This window comes from Maniola hyperantus, chromosome 3 (genome assembly GCF_902806685.2).
Source record: "Maniola hyperantus chromosome 3, iAphHyp1.2, whole genome shotgun sequence".
Classification (NCBI taxonomy): Eukaryota; Metazoa; Arthropoda; class Insecta; order Lepidoptera; family Nymphalidae; genus Maniola; species Maniola hyperantus.
The window spans coordinates 717,270-738,011 of NC_048538.1; the positions used below are offsets into that span (position 1 = coordinate 717,270).

Below are 20,742 nucleotides of genomic sequence, written 5' to 3' on the forward strand. Positions count from 1 at the left end.
CAGATGGTGAGGGTGAAATTCCTCACTTTGGTGCGCGGTGCGGTTGTAGAAAAAAGAGGGTGGAATGAGGTCAAAAAGCTCTTCAGAGCACTCCCCATTATACAGGCGATAGAACACGCATAGAGAGCTAACGTCTCTGCGGTGCTCCAGGCTTTCCAACGAGCAGGTTAGTTTGGGATCGTCCACAAGTCGAACAGCCCGAATTTGGATCCGATCAAATGGAAGGAGTTGGAACTCGAATCATTTGCCGAATCCTGATAGTGGAAACGTACCAAGGAGCGCAAGGCAAGGTGCAGTTGTGAATTTTTCCCCGCGATCTGGCAATAAATCCCTCGCCACGCCCAAATCTAATGGGAATTATAATTGATTCCCTCCCAACTAGGCTGATCAATGTTGCCAGTAAATAGTCTATGCCTGCCCGAGCGTTCTGCACCCACGGGCTATGGGCTAATTCATTAAAACATAGCAATTAATAAGCAAGAGTAAGAGCGGTGATAGCCTAGTGGCTAAGACGTCGGCCTTTTAATCGGGAAGTTGGGGGTTCGAATCCGGGCCTCGAACTTTTTAGAGACAAAGTCAAATACAAATTACTTTACTGTAACTGAGCTCTGTAGAGTAGAGTTTCTTTACAGTTGCGAATCTGGGTAAACAGTTTAGATGTTACAAAAACAAAAAGTTACAGACAAATTCTGCCTATTAGCATTCAATATGCTATAATACCTGGCAACGTGTACATAGTTTTGATAAAATTAGTCACCTCAAATAGGTACTTAGTCACAGAGAGAAAAAAATAATAAAAAAAATAATAGGTTTACAAAAAAATGTTTATTGAAATTCAAAGTCAAATAATTTGTTCAAAATCAGTACCCTTTTTATAAATGCGAAAGTCTGTTTGTTTGTAACTTTGTTGATCTGTTAGTTTGTCCGTCAATCGCGTCGCAACGGTGCAACGGATTGAGGTGATTTTTTGCATGGGTATAGATAGATAAATACCTGGAAAGTGACATAGGCTACTTTTTATCGCGGAAAATCAATGAGTTCCCATGAAATTTGTAAAAACCTCATTCCACGCACGTCGCCCACATCCCATCCTCTGCTTCATCCACTGTGCCCTCTGCTAGTCAGAGGGACACGCGGAGAAACCTCCCCCCTGCCAGGTCATTAGCCATGGCTAACAATATCCCCGAAGAGAGATCATTAGCCATGTTACCGGGTTCGAATACTGCTCTTCCCCTCGGATGCATCCAAAAGGGACCAGCAGCCCAGGCACACTGGGAGGTTACCTGGCTGGCATCCTGGGATCAAACCCCTGACCCCGTGAATAGGATGCCGACGTCTTAACCACTAGGCTATCACCGCTAGTTAAGTAGGTATTTAATAATTATGGCCATTGGCCACATACTAACGCTGCACTGCAGAGTTCGTCAGAAGTTCGTATATACCTAACCTAGTACAAAGTTGGTGTCAGTTCTAAATCCGGGGACAGGTCCAGCGGTCACGGACAGCTAATGTGTCCCCGCGGGACACATCCGTTGTCCGCGAGCGGCGAGTGCCGACCAACTTCGTACTGAAGACGGATTAGCTCTGAGACGTACTGCCTTCATGCTAATTTATTGATGTTCTATGATACTTATTATGTTTATTTAGCTATTGGTATTTAGGTTTATTTTACACCACCTCCCATTGTCCATTTCATCCATTTGTTCGTTGTCTCCCTAGCGTTAAGGTTGTCTGGAAGAGATCGCTATTTAGCGATAAGACCGCCTTTTTGTACCTACTTATTAAGATTTATTTTTGTAACCTGTCATTTGTGTTTCTGTGGTGCAATAAAATATATACATACATACATACATACATACCTTCATACCATTACCTAGCCATCATTTGTATAGGATATAGTACGTAGGGTAAATGTCCCAGTAGTCAGCCAATCTCCAGTTGTCGGCCTTTGCTGACATTATCTCCATATAAATAGTGTTTAATTGTTCATAAACAGTGTTTTAAGGGTTCCGTACCTCAAAAGGAACAACGGAACCCTGTATGTCTGTCTGTCTGTCGGTCTGTCAAGAAACCTACAGGGTATTTCCCGGTGACCTAGAATCATGAAATTTGGTAGGTAGGTAGGTCTTATAGCAGACATTTGGCGAAAAATCTGAAAACCGTGAATTTGTGGTTACATCACACAAAAAAAAAATTTTGGTCATGAACTAATAATTAGTATTTTCAATGTTTGACGTAAGATATAAGTATATCAAGTGGGGTATCATATGAAAGGGTGCATTCTAAAACAGATTTTTATTTATTTTTAAGCATCATAGTTTTTGAATTATCGTGCAAAATGTCGAAAAAATACGACTGTGTTACGGAACCCTCGTCGCGCGAGCCTGACTCGCACTTGGCCGGTTTTTTTTATCTGATCCTTGTCTTATGATTAACTAGCTTACACTCGCGAACTCGTCCGCGTGGTCTACACAAATTTCAAACCCCTATTTCTCCCCTTAGGGGTTGAATTTTCAAAAATCCTTTCTTAGTGGATGCCTGCGTCATAATAGCTATCTGCATGCCAAAAATCAGTCCGGTCCGTCCAGTAGTTTGAGCTGTGCGTTGATAGATCAGTCAGTCACCATTTCCTTTTATATATTTAGATTAAAGTTATTCAGCGACACAAAACTGAGACACAAGACAACAAAATGTTAAGACACCTCCACACGACGTGATCGAAGCCCGCAGGAAGTCTTCATCCCGGACAATAACTCTCATGATTGTCCGGCTCCAATGCCTTTTATTATCCCCGTGTGCGTTGCTATTAAGATCCCCGCGTGTATCGTACACCTTATAATTATAACTTATTCAAATAGAAATGCCCAACTATACCCTGCTAGCCTGTGGCGGTTGCCAGAGATGCAACTAGATGGCGCTGTTCAATCGATAACATTTCATGATGTAGTCCCGAACAAAATTGTACCGCCGACAGTAGAAGTTTCAAGATACAACCGCGTCGGCCCAACTGGCGCTACCGAGCACAACCAAACCGCTCGATGGTAGGTCTCCCTTTGGTACGGTCGAGCCTACATACCGCTCCCGTAATAAGGCTATAGGTACAGGATGTAACCAGAACGCTGGCAAAAATGAAGACAGGTGATACTGATGATTACTGATATGATACCACAAAAAATAAAAAAATAAAAATCCTTATTTTGTAAAATTTCACGATAAGTATATTGCAAATAAAACATCTGACTGACGCTATTGGTCAACGAACGTTCCGTAAGTAGGCCACTCGAAGTCATACTTACCGCGTCGAAGGCGGGGCATTGAACCGAGCTTTATATGCTGTGGCGTGTGGAAGTCCCTACAAGAGACTTATGTCCAGCAGTGGACGACGTCCTTAGTGTTTTTTTTACATTCTTGGAACTATCTATTCGACCGAGGTATAGTATCGTACATTTTGTCATTAACTGCTCGTCCATGAATAATATTAAACTCAATCATTTTCATCTCATTCCAGCCAACAATAAATACAAATAAAGTCATCTCAATGTGGCTCATCGATGCAGACAATTGTCGCGTTTATCACTCATGTGTTAGAGATGATAATTGCTTATTAAAGGTCTGTGTGAAACGGAGGTTCTCAAACTTTTTTGCCCCACTGTATACTTAGAACCAGTGGCGTGCACAGTGTTTGAAGCCAGGGTAAGCATGTTAGGTAGGAACCTATTTACTGGCAGGTCATAATGAAAAATATGCATTGAGCCATTACAACTGGGGTAAGCAGTGCATTTATGCCTCTATGACCTGCACGCCACTGCTTAGAACGTCAGCTATTTTGTTGTTAAGTAAAAGACGTCACATGGAGCCAAAGCCTGAATGTCTAGTCTAATAAATTGGTATTTGACAACTAGTCAAATCAGTAACTTTTATCAAACGTCAAAACACACGCTTAGTATGCGAGATTCTATGAAATATTGGTCAATCATTTGACGTGCTTTTTTAGTTTAATCGATAATTTAAAATAGTTATCACACATAAAACTAACAAAGTACGTGGATTTTACGAATTTTGGAAAACTCTCTATTTAATAATTACTGAGAAATAATTTATCTTTGATATACAATATACATATTATGTACATAGGCAACATCCCATATTAATTCATCGAGTCATCAGCCTGTAAATTAAAGGTCGTATGGGCCGCGTACAGTGCGTCTCTTACCCATTTCAGTGAGAAACTACTTGTTTACATCTAAGTATACAGATTACCGATATAGATTATACATCTACTAGCTGATGCCCGCGACTTCGTCTGCGTGGAATTAGGTTTTTTAAAAATCCCGTGGGAACTCTTTTATTTTCCGGGATAAAAAGTAGTCTATGTCACTCTGCAGGTCTTTATCTATACCCATGCAAAAATCACGTCAATAAACCAAACCAATAAACCAATAAACCAACAAACAAACACACTTTCGCATTTATAATAAGGGTACTGATACCGGTTTTGTATAATAGATTTTTGTGTCACAAGGGGCGCTCTGAATTTAAAATAACGCCCTCGAGGAACAAATCATCACTTTGGCCCCTTGTGACACAAACGACTATTTTTACTTTTGGTATCTTTGGGAACCCATGGCCAAATCCGGGGCAGGTACAAACGAACGCATCAATTTCCACAAATCCGTGTCAATTCGATCGTGACTCAAAAAAAAAAAATGAAAAAAAAATCGAAGCCACCCTTTAGCGATTACGTTTATAAATAACTCGTTTTCACATGTTATTATTTATTGGACGCCACGGAGCCGAGCAGCCTCCCGCTCCCGACAGGTTAACGATGACGAATACGAGATACGTTTGTAAAAAGCCCTTTTCAGGCTCGACGCGTGATGTATGCCCGCGCATGCGCGTCGTAAAGCACGCGGCGGGGCGCGCGCGCGCCGCTCGCTGATTGGCCCGGGTAATGAGCGCACGCGCGTGTCGGTGCCCTGCGCCTGCGCGCCCTGACGCGGAGTAATGGTGGCTGTAAAGCCAGGCCAATGACGGATAGGCGCGTTTTTCAAGCCATTGTGTGTAATATACACGTTACTGATAGGGATCGGTTGAGACTTGAGTCGTGTATTCGCTGGCGACTTGATTGGTAGCTGCATTGAAAAACCGCCGGATGCTGAGGTCACTTTATCAGTTTCTGCGTGGATCTTATAAAAACTTAAGGGTATGGTCATAGGTTTATATTAGAACCATTAGAACTTTCGGTTGCACTAATTAACAGCATTCGCGACTTCATCCGCGTGGACAACACAAATTTCAAGTTGAATTTTCAAAAATCCTTTCTTAGCGGACGCCTACGTCATATACTTATAAACGCCATAATAGCTATCTGCATGCCAAATTTCAGCCCGATCCGTCCAGTAGTTTGAGCTGTGCGTTGATAGATCAGTCAGTCAGTCACCTTTTAATTTTGTATATTTAAAGAAGATAATGAAAGTAAATTTTGATTTATCTTTCACACTTTGTAACATTTGGTAGGCATTTGTTAGGCCTATAGTCGGGAGTCGGGACTATTCTTTTGTATATGAACCTATTTAGATTACAAGACCCACTACCGCACAGACGTCTAGTTCTGGAAGATTAAGAATTTTCGTCAAGTCATGAAATAGAAGATTATTTTTTGAAAATTCTAGTCGTTTCGATTAGGTAAAATATTACGCTTACTGATGGTCAAAATTGTTAATTTGTAAGATGATATAGATACCTAATGGTGATAATTAATACGTTCTTAAAACTAAAGCTACGAGGGTTCCAAAAGCACCCAGGTCTGAGAAGAGCCCACAACAAAATCAACAAAGCATAGGCAATATATAATAACCTATAGCTGTACCTACGTGTATAATTATTATATTTTACTAGCTTATGCTCGCGACTTCGTCCGCGTGGACTACAAAATTTCAAAACCCTATTTCACCCCCTTAGGAGTTGAATTTTCAAAAATCCTTTCTTAGCGGATGCCTACGTCATAATAGCTAACTGCATGCCAAAGGAGATCGCCCGTGAACGGGCCCTCTTTTGTCGCGTCCTGTCAAAACTTAAATTAATTTTTTTTTAAATGTGTTATTTTTTTACGATTATGTTTTATAACGACTTTTTTTCAATCTATTATTGAAAATATCCACAATTACAGTTAGAATCGTAAACATGCATTTATTTTGAAGAAGTATTAATTAAATGTAACCTCAATATCAGTAATATAAAAAATAAGATTTCTTTATAACCAGGGTGAATAAATAAAAATCGTTTGCAGAATATAAAGAGCTAATTATTTGTCTACAAAATAAAATTAAAACCATGGTGACAACAATTATATTAGGGGGGGCCCAAAGCTCCTAAGAAATGAAGAATGGGCAATCTCTTTTCAACCCGATCCGTCCAGTAGTTTGAGCTGTGCGTTGATAGATCAGTCAGTCAGTCAGTCATTTAGTCAGTCAGTCAGTCAGTCACCTTTTTCCTTTTATATATATATAGATATTAATAATACATCTATAAAACATGAGTTCCATTTGCCTACGGGCTCCGATTTCAATAGATTGGTACCAATAAAACATATTGTAAGAAACAAACACTGTGTCTATGAAGTTATGGAGTCAATCACACAATGCACTGAGCATAGCCGACAGCTATGCAAGGAGGAAGGTGGATGAAAAGTATACTTACAGTATACCCAGTGGCGTGCAGCTCATAGAGGCATAAACGCAACTGCTTACCCTCATTGTAATTAATCAATGCTTATTTTTCATTTTAACCTGCCGCTAAATAAGTTCATACCTAAATGCATACCCTGGCTTGAACTCCTGTGCACGCCACTGAGTATACCCATAGGTACTTCTTTGTAAGATGGATGGCAAACTAGAGGACGATTCGCAAACTCAGTGTCTAACACTGAATGATAACCACCGAGCTCATTTCACATTTTAATTGAAGATTTTCTACGAAAAAATATTTTAATACTGGATGATGCCTGAGACTTCGTGCGGGATTCCGCGTGGATTTAGATTTTTGAAAATCGCGTGGGAACTCTATGATTTTCAAAGATAAAAAGTAGCCTATGTCCCTCTCCAGGTCTTAAACTATACCTGACCATGCAAAATCTAAAAAAAAATCACGTCGATCCGTTGCGCCGTTGCGACGTGATTGAAGAACAAACCAACAAACAAACACACTTTCATCACATTTATAAAAGGGTAGTGATGACACAAGTTGGTACCTACGACCTATAGTATAGATAAGTAAGTATAGTACGCGACAGGTCGAGATATCCCTTTTTTTTTTTAAAGAATATTAGCCATGTTAAATGACTAATATTCCCCTTTCCTCTCCAACTAAGCGTCAAGCTTGTGCTAGGAGTAGGTACGACAATAGTGCAACGGGCGGGATTTGAACCGTCGACCTTTCGGTTTTCAGTCCACTCCTATACCGGTTGAGCTATTGAGGCATTATTATAAATGCGAAAGTGTGTTTGTCTGTTGGTTGTTGGTTTGTTGGTTTGTTGGTTTGTCCTTCAATCACGTCGCAACGGATTGACGTGATTTTTTGCATGGGTATAGATAAAGACCTGGAGAGTGACATAGGCTACTTTTTATCTCGGAAAATCAAAGAGTTCCCACGGGATTTTTAAAAACCCAATTCCACGCGGACGAAGGCGCGGGCATCAGCTAGTACCTTTTTTTTTTTTATTCAGATACAAATTAGCCCTTGACTGCAATCTCACCTGGTGGTAAGTGATTATGCAGTCTAAGATGATAGCGGGCTAACCTGGAAGGGGTATGGCAGTTTTTGTTAAACCCATACCCCTTTGGTTTCTACACGGCGTCGTACTGGAACGCTAAATCGCTTGGCGGCACGGCTTTGCCGGTACCTACTACTTACCTAGTACCTAGTATAGATAAGTAAGGCCTAGGCGCTAGGGTCGTCTCGGCTGTATCGCGGACGTAGCACATAAATCAGCGTGGCACAATAAACTCTTAGGTTTCAATTAAACATAAATCTCGCATGACGCCGCCTAATGGAGTTCTGAGTCTTGCGCGTCCGTCTGCAATTACATTCATTGCCGATCGCGGTACTGATATAAGTCCCGCAAATTGCTATTGCGCTGGAACCATGTCTCATTAACATCGAAATAACGTCATTTTGATGTCAATAGTCAATTTATTGGTAAAAATTTGTTAACAGGTCATAATATAAAATAAGAAATAATTTTGTTACAAAAACAATTTCCGGAAAGCTCTCGTAGGATTTTTTAAAACCTGAATCCACATAGACAAAGTCGCGGGTATTATAACTAGTAGGTACTTACTAAATAAATGGCACTTAGGTAATCTTCATAAGTTCATACCAATACTTCTTAAAAAATACATCTGTTTCCATCAAGAGTTTCATAAAAAACCCGAGCCTGCTTATTAGATCGTGATTTTTACATTTATTTATTCGTTTTATGAAAATTGTGTAATTTTAAATGTTAATTTTAAATGTTAAAACAAAATAAAAAAGTAAAAAAATTGTAAAAAAGTGTTTCTAGCAGAGCGTGGTTTCGATCCACGGACCTCTGGGTTATGGGCCCAGCACGCTTCCACTGCGCCACTCTGCTCTTGGTAGTGGAGACGAAAATGTGATATATTAACCACCTGTCATACAAAATGTTGTGCAACGCTGTCATTATTATAAAAAATATTAATTAATAATAATAATTATTATTAAAAAGATAAGTAAAAAATAAATAATTAGGATGTCTAACGAAATTTTTTTAGCATGATTTATTTAATTATACTTCAACAATTGTAGGTACAGTTAAATAAAATTATATAAATAAGATTTTTCAATTTAATAAAAAATAAAATAAGTAAGCTTATTTATACTAGTTTATGAAAATATGGTCTACTGTCTCGTCTTCAAGATTTTTGTATAATATTTTCAATAAAAGTTTAAAATTTCACTAGGGTTACCATGATTCCGTGTTATCACGGACATGTCTTGAAAAATTAAGGTCAGGTGTTCAAACTTTCAAATAAACTTTGTACTGTCGAATAAATTGAACACTTTAACAAAATTACAATACAAAAGTAGATGTCATTTTCTTCTTATTGCGATTAAAATATCGGCTCTTAATAAGAAACTTTAAGGACCTACTTATTAGATACTTGCTAGCGGTCGCTTGCGGCTTCACTCCTGTGAATTTCGACAAATCCGGCCTTGTTCCTTGTCTACATTATAAAGGGCCTAATAAAAAGCTGAAATTTTGTACAGAGGTTCTGTGCAAAATTTCAACTTTTTGTTAGGTCCAAGGGCTTAGGCTAGGTGTTAATGAGTCAAGACTTTTCTTTTTATATATTTAGATTATAACCATGTATGGTCGTGAATCATGATGTAATTTTATTTTATGTTTATATGGTGCAAAATTGAAGTAAGTAGCTTAGAGTGAGTTATTGTTACATGTGTAAGTTGTCTTATGATTTGGCATCACTCGTGCGTATGAAAGTCTTTTGGGTGTGCAGGCTCTAATAATTTCCCAGTTGCCAGCTCAACGCGCAATAAAATAAAAACTCCGTCGATATTGTTACGAGGCGGTGTTGACGTGCTTATTAAGAGGGAAAATTGAAAATTGACTCGCGCGATGATTGGCAGGGGAATATTAGCTGGATGCAATTTTGCCGCGTATTGTTTGCGTTTTTAAAGGAACCTCTCTCGGGTGACGCTAATCCATCATTTTGGCGCGCCACAGCTCGGCTATGGCTCGGCTGTTGCAGCTTAGAACAATGTGTGAAGGTAATTAAAATCTAGATGCAATATTGAAATTGCTATCGCCGTATTGAATGGAAAGTTTTTAGAATTTCCGCTCTATAGGAATTTTTAAGAGCGCTGGTGATTGACTGATTTAGATTTTGGTTCACTTTTTAGTTTAAGGCTACGATACTAGATGGCGTTAGTGGTAAGTTAACTTTATAGAATATTCATTTTATTCTTATCTTCTATGACTTTTCATTTCTGTTCTTCTTCACTTCTTCTTGTAAATTTTTCCTATAGGTACATTAAAGCTTAGTAAAAAATACACCATCATATCGTACGAAAAGTGTCGATTCAAAGGGGTTTTAGAGTTTAGAAAACAAACATTCAAAGGGCAAGCACAAGGACAACCTAGTTTAGTTTAGAGATTTTCAGTGTGAAAATCCTTATTATTTCATAAAATAAGCCTAAAATATTTAATTAACCTTAAAAAAGTATAATAATTTAGTCAGGAATATTATTAATTGTTGGTAAGTGGGTGCGTAAAAATTACACGTTTCTTTTCAACGCGTAAGTATGTACAAGGTAAAGGGATATACCTACATGATATGATGTCAATGAAGATCGACGGTGGCGCCCCTAGCGGCGGGCACGCGTCACAGCTGCGTCACCATTCCCCCATTATAGCTTTATTATTGTGTATTTCCAATATTTTCGCCTTCGCCGTCTCATTACTCGTGGCTGACGGCACTAATCCGCCGGGACCCGGAGACGAGCCTTAATGGAGGTGATCATGTGTCCTAACGCGCATCGTATTGAAATATGACGTATTAGCCCCACCTGGGGGACTGCAGCCTTAATAAACGAAAAAAGGTGGCTGAAATGACGACTAATGAGAGATCCCTACTAGGTGTTCAAATATGTATCAAATGCTGGAAAAATGACAGTAAGTATTTTTTTAGAAGTACGATTTCCAGACCGCTAGACTTGCATGCGCATGGTGGATGAGCAAAACGATGTTTGGTGGCACTTTATTGGTGGTGCTGTACAATTAAAAGTATTAGTAGGTACTTAAACGAAAGAGAAACTGCAAATTTCTAGAAAGAATAATCTTTCGATTAAAAATAAAAAGATAAGTAAACTCTAAAAAGTGATGATTTCATTTATATAAAAAAGTTTAAAAAATATGTAGCACGCCTACCTACCTACCAGTGGAAGGCAATGACTCGATTTGAGATCGAAAGAATTCCATCCATTAGAGTTCTTGGTTTCTTTTTCTCTGAAGGTTACGGATCACTAAAAATATCCCAGAATATGTAATATAAATCAAATGAAGAAGAAATGCCAATAAATATCGCGCCGAAATCCAATAATTACGAGGCAATGAGCCGGCCGGCCACAAATCAAAAACGGACGCGCATACTAATGTCTTATCCTAACATCAGATTAAAAACATCAATACTTGTCAATAGAGGTCGCCTCCCACGTAATTATAGCCAACAATATCCCGGGGAGGCTCGGCCGGAGGATTAACGTATATCAAGTGGGAATAATTGAAGGAATCGATTAAATGAAGAGTATTAATTGGTGATGCGCCCGCGCAGCCCTTTGATGCGATTCAGCCTTATCTTGATCATTTGAATCTGTCGACTCTAGCTTTGCCTTTACTTATTTTCATGGTGATACAACTTTGTATTACTTACGTTACTACTAAAGATAAACATTAAATATTATATTATCTATGGTAGCATTTTTGAGCATCAAATTTACATATTGCTGTTTATTTGATTGTTTTGATTAATCGTAGAGACTTTTTTTGACCTCTCAAACAGTATCTGTTAATGCTAGACCTTACGGAGCTGCAAACGGCCATTTTTAATTTTTCATAATAATTCTTCAATTATGTCATTTTGCATCTTATCTGCTAAGTGATCATTGAACAATTTAACGTAGGTGCCTAATCTCATTTGGATATTACTCGTAAGACGTAGTCGTAGTAGCTTCAACTTTAAACGAGACAAAGAGTAGAAAATATCAACAAAGCGAACACTACTTTATTAAATTCATAAGTTTTAATTTACCCGCGTTTAGCGAAACATTCGCGATTAACACGGGTTAATAACGCAATTTAAAAACCGAACAAACAAATGTATGTAAATTGCGCAACTCTATGTAAAAGCCGGCGATAACCTCGCAAAATAGAAATACGCACGAAACGTTCAACAAAGGCTTCTAAAGCTTTGGGAATAAGAAATTGGTGGGGTTGAGTTAACTTTGTCCGGGTGGAGTGAGCTGGAAACAAGCACGTTCAGAAACTGCTTACACGAATTAGCGCATCAAAGGGGCGAAGGGGCGAAATTAGAAAACTCGCCTCCCCTCCCGCCCCACCCCGAGCATCGTTCTGCACGTCATAAACTGACAATTTACGATAACTCCCGGATTAGCCTGTTTGTCTGTTATGCATCGGAGTATGAGCCGGCGAGGTGAAGGGGGGCGGAATTGTTTTACATTTGCATTCACAAGTGGGGCACCTCCAATCGTCGGATTGATCAAACGTTTTGTTTTCTGTTCTCGGTTCTCGCACTTTTCCGCAACCTTGAAGACGTTTTAGCTTCGAACCTTTTTGGTATTTATTGGCAATAGATACGATTAGGTATTATGCCTACATCATCATCATCATCATCAGTGGCTTTACATTTCTCAATGGAAGGTTTACTCTAGCGGATTTCTCCACTGAAACGTAAAATGTTTTTGGTTTAAAATACATTACACTTTATACATGATGATATTCATAATGCTCTATTAGTACAGTCAGCAAATAGTGGTAATAAAACCTCCTAAAACACTAAACTAGAAGAAATAAAGCTACTTCATAACAGTGTAACTACCTACCTAAGCGATTACACAAAATGTACTTTAAAGAAGGTGGTCCATTTATAATCCTAATTCAGGAATTTAATGTGCACCTCCATAACGAATATCGTCCACTCTAATGCCTACAGATAATTAACAAAAACCTCCTCGCCCAGGGTCAATCGTAAATTCCACCCAAACTGCGGCATCATTACATTTGGCAAAACATACAAATAAAGAAAGGCCACGAAGGTGTTTTATTGTCAAATTAATTTGCCTACAAAGTCGTTTGCTTTGTGCCCGTCCGCGTCTATGTCGGCCATTAAACGTTACGGCGACCATGCTTCATAAAGAGCGGCCCGTAAAAATTAACGTCCCGCCGCCCGTCCCGCTGTCGTCCCGCCCGCGCCCTGCGGGACAGATTTGAAAGCTCGTATTTTGTGTACACTCATATTTTATTTTGGATAACATTTCTGTTATATAAACAACGCACCGGAGCTTTTTATTGAGGGCCTCTCCTATGAGGATATTAAAACATGAAACACATTAACAGTCTGTTAATGCAAATGGACCCTTTTAACTTTTATTGCAGATGAATCTAAAACTACACATCACTTTGTTACTTTATTAACAAGGTGTAGTTATCAAGAATCCTAGCCTACCTATATACAAGCAGTCTTTCATGTCATACATTTGAATGTTTTGGTAATGAAGACAGTTCTTCCTGAACTGTCGAACCAGATAGACTAGATTGGTTTAAAAACTCTAAAAACAAAAGAGACAAAAATGAAAACTTAAAACTATTAAATAACAGTGTCTTTTTTTGGATTTTAAAATTAATTGGAATAAGTACCCTGAATTAAAATTTATAAATTAGCACTAATACCAATAGTTTTGTTTTTACATCTGTCGGCACTCCAAGCACTATTAGTATTAATATACATCAAGTATATGACGAAACCTTGATGCCCATGCCAAAATCGCTCAACGTGCATAAAGAAGTTTTCACTTTAAAAAAGTCCGTGAAAAGGGGTCAACATGGCCACCGTATTGCTAATTTCTTAAAGGGCGACCGCGACCACGCTCAGTAAATAATTGTCCTGCTAAAAGAAAGCTCAGCAAATCTCCGCGATTAGCATAAAAAGCACCTAAACAGACCGCCGGAAACGTCGCCTTCCTTCCGCAATATTTGTAGAGAAAAAAAAATAACACATTTCCGCCCGACATTTTGTCTACCGCGCGCGCTAGCAAAAAGTTCGCTGATGTTAATTGCTGCAGGCTAATAAAAGTTTTAAAGTTATTAATGGAGATTATTTGTTCGAGTCATTTCTTTGCATTGTTATTAAATTAGTTTATGCTTGATTGGTGTGACAATTTAAGGAAGTATAATTAACTAAGTAGGTATGAAAAGTAGGTATTATTATGTATTATTTAACGGTAGGTACCTAATTGGTGTTGGTGTGGCACTACTAAAAGCCATAAAGCAAAATAAGAAAAACATTGGAGACATACCTATCTACTTAGGGACTAAAATTGTGTTTGTGTAGCATAAGTGATCAGAGAAAAAATTCTTGACACTGTAAAAATCAACTTTAAGACGAATATTGTACGGATGATGTTCAATTACCAATATTATGTTATGACCCATTTTACCTCCATTCGTGGATTAGAATCCAGCAAATACCTACCTACTTAATACGAACTTGAAGAGAATTCCTTTTTTACTTCAAAAGATCTCTGTAGCCTGCATTTTATTAAAGAACAAAGAAAACGTATACGTTCTTCAAATAACAAAGGCGAAGGCAAGAAGTGAAAACCAGTAGGTTTCAATACTGAATCAAATGTCCAATCTAACCAATTATTTAGGTTCTGAAAATATAAAAACCAAAATTTGTTTATTTCAATAGGAACACTAATTCAATAGGAAGCTCTTTGGAACATCAACATTTGTAAAGTTTGTAAAGTGTTTGTGTTCTGACCCTCATTCTGATGAGAAAGGTTCAGTCCATGGTTCACCACGCTGGACAAGTGCTGTTTTTGGCAAATTTCACACCTTTGAGAACATTATGGAGAACTCTCAAATATGCAGGTTTCTGCTTCACCGTTAAAGCAAGTAACGTTAAAATTGAACACACAGCTCCAAAAAGTTAGAGAATCGAATCCCTGACCCACCGGACAGAGAGTAAAAACTGTCAAACCTTTAACAGATATAATTTTGGGGGGTAATTGAATCAAATTGAACATATCGGACGGCACGCTAGAGAAATCATAACCGCTCGGAGCAGACACGTTGCGTCGTTAAAATTTACGAATAATTTCGCCCACAGAAAGCCCCCGAATCCTCCAGACATCTGTTCCAAATCGCAATAAAAGTAGACGGCAGCAGAAACATAGAATTTTATCACGGCCGTGTCCATCATAAAGCATCCGAGCATCCCCCGGCGGGTCGAGGAGGGAGGGTAGAAGTAACATAAAAGTTTACAGGCATTCGGCTAATAAATCGTGTCAAATAAATAAGTGTTGAGTCGGTTGGCGGCATATTGATTCGTCATGTGCCGCCTTAGAGGGCGAGGGGTGCGGGGCACGCGGCCGGGTGGTCATAAAGGTGCGTAATGGCCGCCGTCGGAAGACAGCGCAGTGGCGCGCATCGATTAGCGCTCCGCCGCCGCGTCAGCCGCCGACGCAACGAACAGGCACCCGATCCGACCCAACGCGACCTTCCTTCGATCACCCGCTAACGATTAAACGACCTTTGACACCGGAGTTACGACCCAGGTTCATCCTTGGCGAAAACGCTGACAGAGGACCCTGTGTCTTGAGGTGAAGTTTTTAAATATACCTATAATACCAGGTGGATTCCGATTTTTTCGAGGTGATTCCATCAAATCTTCATACATGTAATTGGTCTGTTGTCCAGAATGTCTAAACTAAGATGACAAGTCTAAATCTAGTGCTATCCTTTTCTGCAGGGAGCATAATAAGGGTAAGAGACAGCGATACATTTAGAGTTTTAGACCTGTTATTTTAATTTAGACTTTAGAGATACAGACCTGCAACAAAATAAACCGCTCGATTTTACCGCCAATAATAATTGTTTATTAGGTAAGTAATTCATAATAATTGTCCTTAATAACAACTACTAAATCATGGTAATATTACTGTATTTTAAAATTAGAATTATGTTCGCTTCCAATTTTAAAATTGGAGCAAAACTAAAAATCGTTTACTTGTTTCTATAACGGTTCGATAGATGGCGTGAGTAGTAAGCAAACATTCGAAGCGCGTGACAAGTTAGTGTTATTCCGAGTCGAATAATAAAACATTGAAGCTTAATAGCTACAATTGTGTCATAGTAAGTTAATAAGAGTCGTAAATCATACTCTGTCTGGGGTAAATGGTTATTATAAAGCTGTCAGGCGGGATATAGAAACGTCATGGTTTTTGTTTATTGGTAGCTCTAGCCTCTAGGTATATCAAGTCTATACCTACCAATTTCTAATCTACGTAGAGATACGAGAAATGCGTAACCTGCGGATTGATCTTAACCTATTTCTGTAAAAAAAACAATTATTACTTAGGTAGTCAGTGCATGGGTTTAATGGGTTTAAAGTTTAAACTTATTTAAAAAACCGGGTCGAATTATTGTGAACCACCTCTCTTTTGGAAGTCGGTAAAAGAGGTTACATATCTACCTATTTACAGACCGACCAACATGTGCATTTATTAATAACTAGCTTATGCTCGCGACTTCGTCCGCGTGGACTACAAAATTTCAAACCCCTATTTAACCCCCTTAGGACTTGAATTTTCAAAAATCCTTTCTTAGCGGATGCCTACGTCATAATAGCTATCTGCATGCCAAATTTCAGCCCGATCCGTCCAGTAGTTTGAGCTGTGCGTTGATAGATCAGTCAGTCAGTCAGTCAGTCAGTCAGTCACCTTCTCCTTTTATATATATAGATTAGAAGACTAGTTTATATACAAGCGTCTTCGTTTACGTGGATTTAGTTTTCTATAAATCCTCGTAGGAAGCCTTTGATTTTCCGGCATAAAAAGAAGCCTACGCGGCAGAAAATAATGTACATCGACCTTTAGAAAGAGGTAGTGGTTTTGTGGAGCATTGTCTCTGTCGTTGAGACCGACAAAACGTCATATAGGTATGAGTGACAGAGACGCTCTACGGAGCCGAAATTTCATTCTAAAGGCCGATGTTCATTATTTTCTGCAGCGTACTGTATAAGTAAGTCCGTTCCCGAGATGCAAGCTATCTCTGTATACGCGGCAGAAAGTGATGTACATCGATATTTAGAAGGAGATAGCAGATTTGTAGAGCATTGTCCCTGTCATTGAGACAAAACGTCATATATGTATAGTGACATAGACAACGCTCTACAAAACCGAAATGTCATTCTAAAGGCCGATGTACATTACTTTCGGCCGCGTACTGTACCAAATTTCGTCTAAATCGTTGAAACGGTTGCGGTTGGGCCGTGAAAAGCTAGCAGACAGACAGACAGACACACGCGTTTAAAATATGAATAAGTATGGATAATAAAATGAAAGTGTTGATACAATATATAAGTTTGCGTGTCCACTTGATCTAAATCTTGCTTAATGGAAAACATAAGGAGGAATTTTTAATAAAACCGAAGGCCGTTATAAAGATGTTTTATTGATTCGCTCAATATTCATGCGATTGTGACGTATTGACGCAGTAAATTACAATATCATTATTGTCGGGGACCATACCCAATAACAAATAACCGATTTTACTACATGTCCATGTCGGCGAGTACAGGATGTTCTAAAATTTACCTTTTAATTATAACTTACTTATGAAAATGACATACACAGCTTTCTCGCGCAGTGCTGGAGGAGTGTAGAGCCAAACTTGTGTCTGACATAGAAACCTGCCTAGGTAAAGTGTCAGAATGGGGCGCACAAAACCTAGTGCAATTTAACCCAACTAAAACACAGGTTTGCGCGTTTTCCGCCAAGAAGTCCCCTTTTACACTGCCTCTTCTCTTTCAGAGCACTCCCCTCACACCTTCCAACAGCATTGGGATCCTTGGAGTCCACATTTCGAGCGAGGTTCAATTCCGCGATCATTTGGAAAGCAAGGCCAAATTAGCCTCCAAAAAGCTTGGGGTGTTCAACAGAGCAAAGCGGTACTTCGCGCCCGAGCATAGGCTCCTACTCTATAAGGCGCAAGTCCGCCCTCACATGGAGTACTGCTCCCACCTTTGGGCTGGAGCACCCCAGTACCAACTCCTTCCATTTGATCGGATCCAAAGGCGGGCTGTTCGACTTGTGGACGATCCCAAACTAACCGGCTCGTTGGAAAGCCTGGAGCACCGCAGAGACGTTAGCTCTCTATGCGTGTTCTATCGCCTGTATTATGGGGAGTGCTCTGAAGAGCTTTTTGACCTCATTCCACCCTCTTTTTTCTACAACCGCACCGCGCGCCACCGTAAGGAATTGCACCCTCACCATCTGGGTGTCTGGTGCACTTCGACCGTCCGCTGCGCCAGATCCTTCTTTCCACGCACGTGCAAACTGTGGAACCAACTCCCATCGGCGGTGTTCCCACTAGATTATAACATGGGGTTATTCAAGGGGCGGACCAACAAATTCCTAAAAGGCCGGCAACGCATCGGCGGCTCCTCTGGTGCTGCAAATGTTCATGGGCGGCGGTAATCACTTAACATCAGGTGACCCGCCTGCTCGCTTGCTCGCTATATCTATTAAAAAAAAAAAAAAAAAAAAAAAAGAAAAGTGTAGATTTTTAATTTTACGTAAGGATATTTTATACATCGGACACAGATTAAAAAAAGATTTTTCATAAGATCGGAGACTGTAATAAAGGTGTTTTATTGATTCGCTTAATATTCATGCGATTGTGACATATTGATGCAGTAAATTACAAATATCATTACTGTCGGGGACAATAACCAATAACAAAATAATCTATTTTACTATATAATATCCATGTCGATGAGTACAGGCTGATCCAAAAATTTCAAATTTCAAAAAGTAAATTACTATTAATATTAATCATATCAGACAAATAAATTTCGCGGATCGCCTCTGGAAAACCAGTAAGAAATAACTGATTTTACTTCAAGTCAATATTGGCGTCTAAATTCGCTTTTTAGAAAAAAGGCTTCGCGGATGAAGTCGCAGTCATCATCTAGTTTTAAATAAGTATTAAAATGAATACAAGATCTAAATATCTAAATATATAAAAGGACAAGGTGACTGACTGACTGATCTATCAAGGCACAGCTCAAACTACTGGACGGATCAAGCTGAAATTTGGCATGCAGATAGCTGTTATGACGTAGGCATCCGCTAAGAAAGGATTTTTGAAAATTCAACCCCTAAGGGGGTGAAATAGGGGTTTGAAATTTGTGTAGTCCACGCGGACGAATTCGCGAGCTAAGCTAATTTTAAATAAGTATTAAAATGAATACAAGACATAGGTACTAGGAGGCATTACAAAGATACATGCACGATACAAATGGATATCTGCAATTAATCGTCTATAGTTAATTGCTTGTCGAGCATCCTGTGCATTAGCCGGGACTCGAACGCCAGTCCCCCGACTTATTGCCGCTGCGTTCGGACGTTGATTAAAATCTCTCACTACATTCACACAAAGCTTTACTTTGATATATTTATAAATCTTATGAAACGTCTGTTACGACCCGACGACCTGGTCGCACCTGTACGCGATATTGACCCTTCGTGTCCACGAAGTTAGGTTGTCATTAGCGAATCAAAACACACAGACCTGCCTACCACCTGTCAAGTGATATATTGGCTTTAAATAACATATCTTATTTATGTTGAATCGGAAACAAAATGTATAAAAAGGGTTTATTATAAATAATCGTGCGGTCTGTAGTGGGAGGACGACTAAATTTGTACTGCAGCCTTGTATTACAAGTTGCATGAGGGACCGGCCAGCCAGCTGTAGATAAATTGCACTAGATAGGTCTTTCTTAATAAGCCGATTGCAAGAATCCCAATCTTTCATACCTGTTCCGTAGAGCGAAAAGTCACTAAGTTCAAAAATTGCGAAAGATGGGCGAAAAATCACTACCTTAAATCGAAATATAACTAGGTATAACTTACTTTGAAACGATATGATTCAAGGGTAAAAAAAACCGGCCAAGTGCGAATCAGGCTCGCGCAACGAGGGTTCCGTACTATAGTCATGTTTTTTCGACATTTTGCACGATAATTCCAAAAGTATGATGCATAAAAATAAATAAAAATCTGTTTTAGAATGCACAAGTAAAGCCGTTTCATATGATATCCCACTTGATACAGTTATCTTACATCGAAAATTGAAAATACTAATTATTAGTTCATGACCACAATTTAAATTTTTTTGTGTGATTTAACCACAAATTCACGGTTTTAAGATTTTTTCCCAAATGTCTGCTATAGGACCTACCTACCTACCAAATTTCATGATTCTAGGTCAACGGGAAGTACCCAGTAGGTTTCTTGACAGATCGACAGGCAGACATACAGACAGACAACAAAGTGATCCTATAAGGGTTCCGTTTTCCCTAAAAATGGCGAAAGATGGGTGAAAAATCACTAATCTAACTTCGAAACGAAATGATTCATGAGTGAAAAATACTGCAATTTACTGACTGCAATTTTTCAAAAATATCTATGTAACAATTTTCTTTTTAATTTAATTTGTTTTAGAAGTCTTTATCGTACAAAGATATTACAGGAAAACAATACAAAATACAGAAGGTACTATACAAAGGGTGCACGGGCGGCCTTATTGCTAAAGCAATCTCTAACAGGCAAGGCAACCTTTGGTGAAAGGATTCAACTGACCAGAGCTAGGGATGGTAGAAGAAATAAGAAGTAAAATTAAAATTTTATAATAAAACCTAATAATATATCTAACTATGCCTGAATCAAATACCATAAAGAGATAAGATTATAAATTCAAAAATAATTATTATTGTAAAAAAACATCTGTCATCTTTTTCATTTATTTGAAGCCTCGTACCTACTATGGCGTTCATTCTAAGAGGAGACCCGTGCTCAGTAGTGAGCCGTCGATGGGATGGGATATGACATGACTAGGGAACAAGA

The 20,742-nt window shown here is 38.9% G+C and overlaps 1 protein-coding gene and 1 non-coding gene across 2 annotated transcripts in view; both read right to left on the minus strand.

Annotated features, from left to right (window-relative positions):
* Positions 1 to 20,742, minus strand: part of LOC117996392 (zinc finger protein 11) — a 47,239-nt gene that overhangs the window by 18,438 nt on the left and 8,059 nt on the right. The gene's annotated exons all lie outside the window — the stretch shown is intronic.
* Positions 8,558 to 8,629, minus strand: TRNAM-CAU (transfer RNA methionine (anticodon CAU)). Its single transcript has one exon. It is a non-coding gene; the product is annotated as a tRNA-Met (tRNA).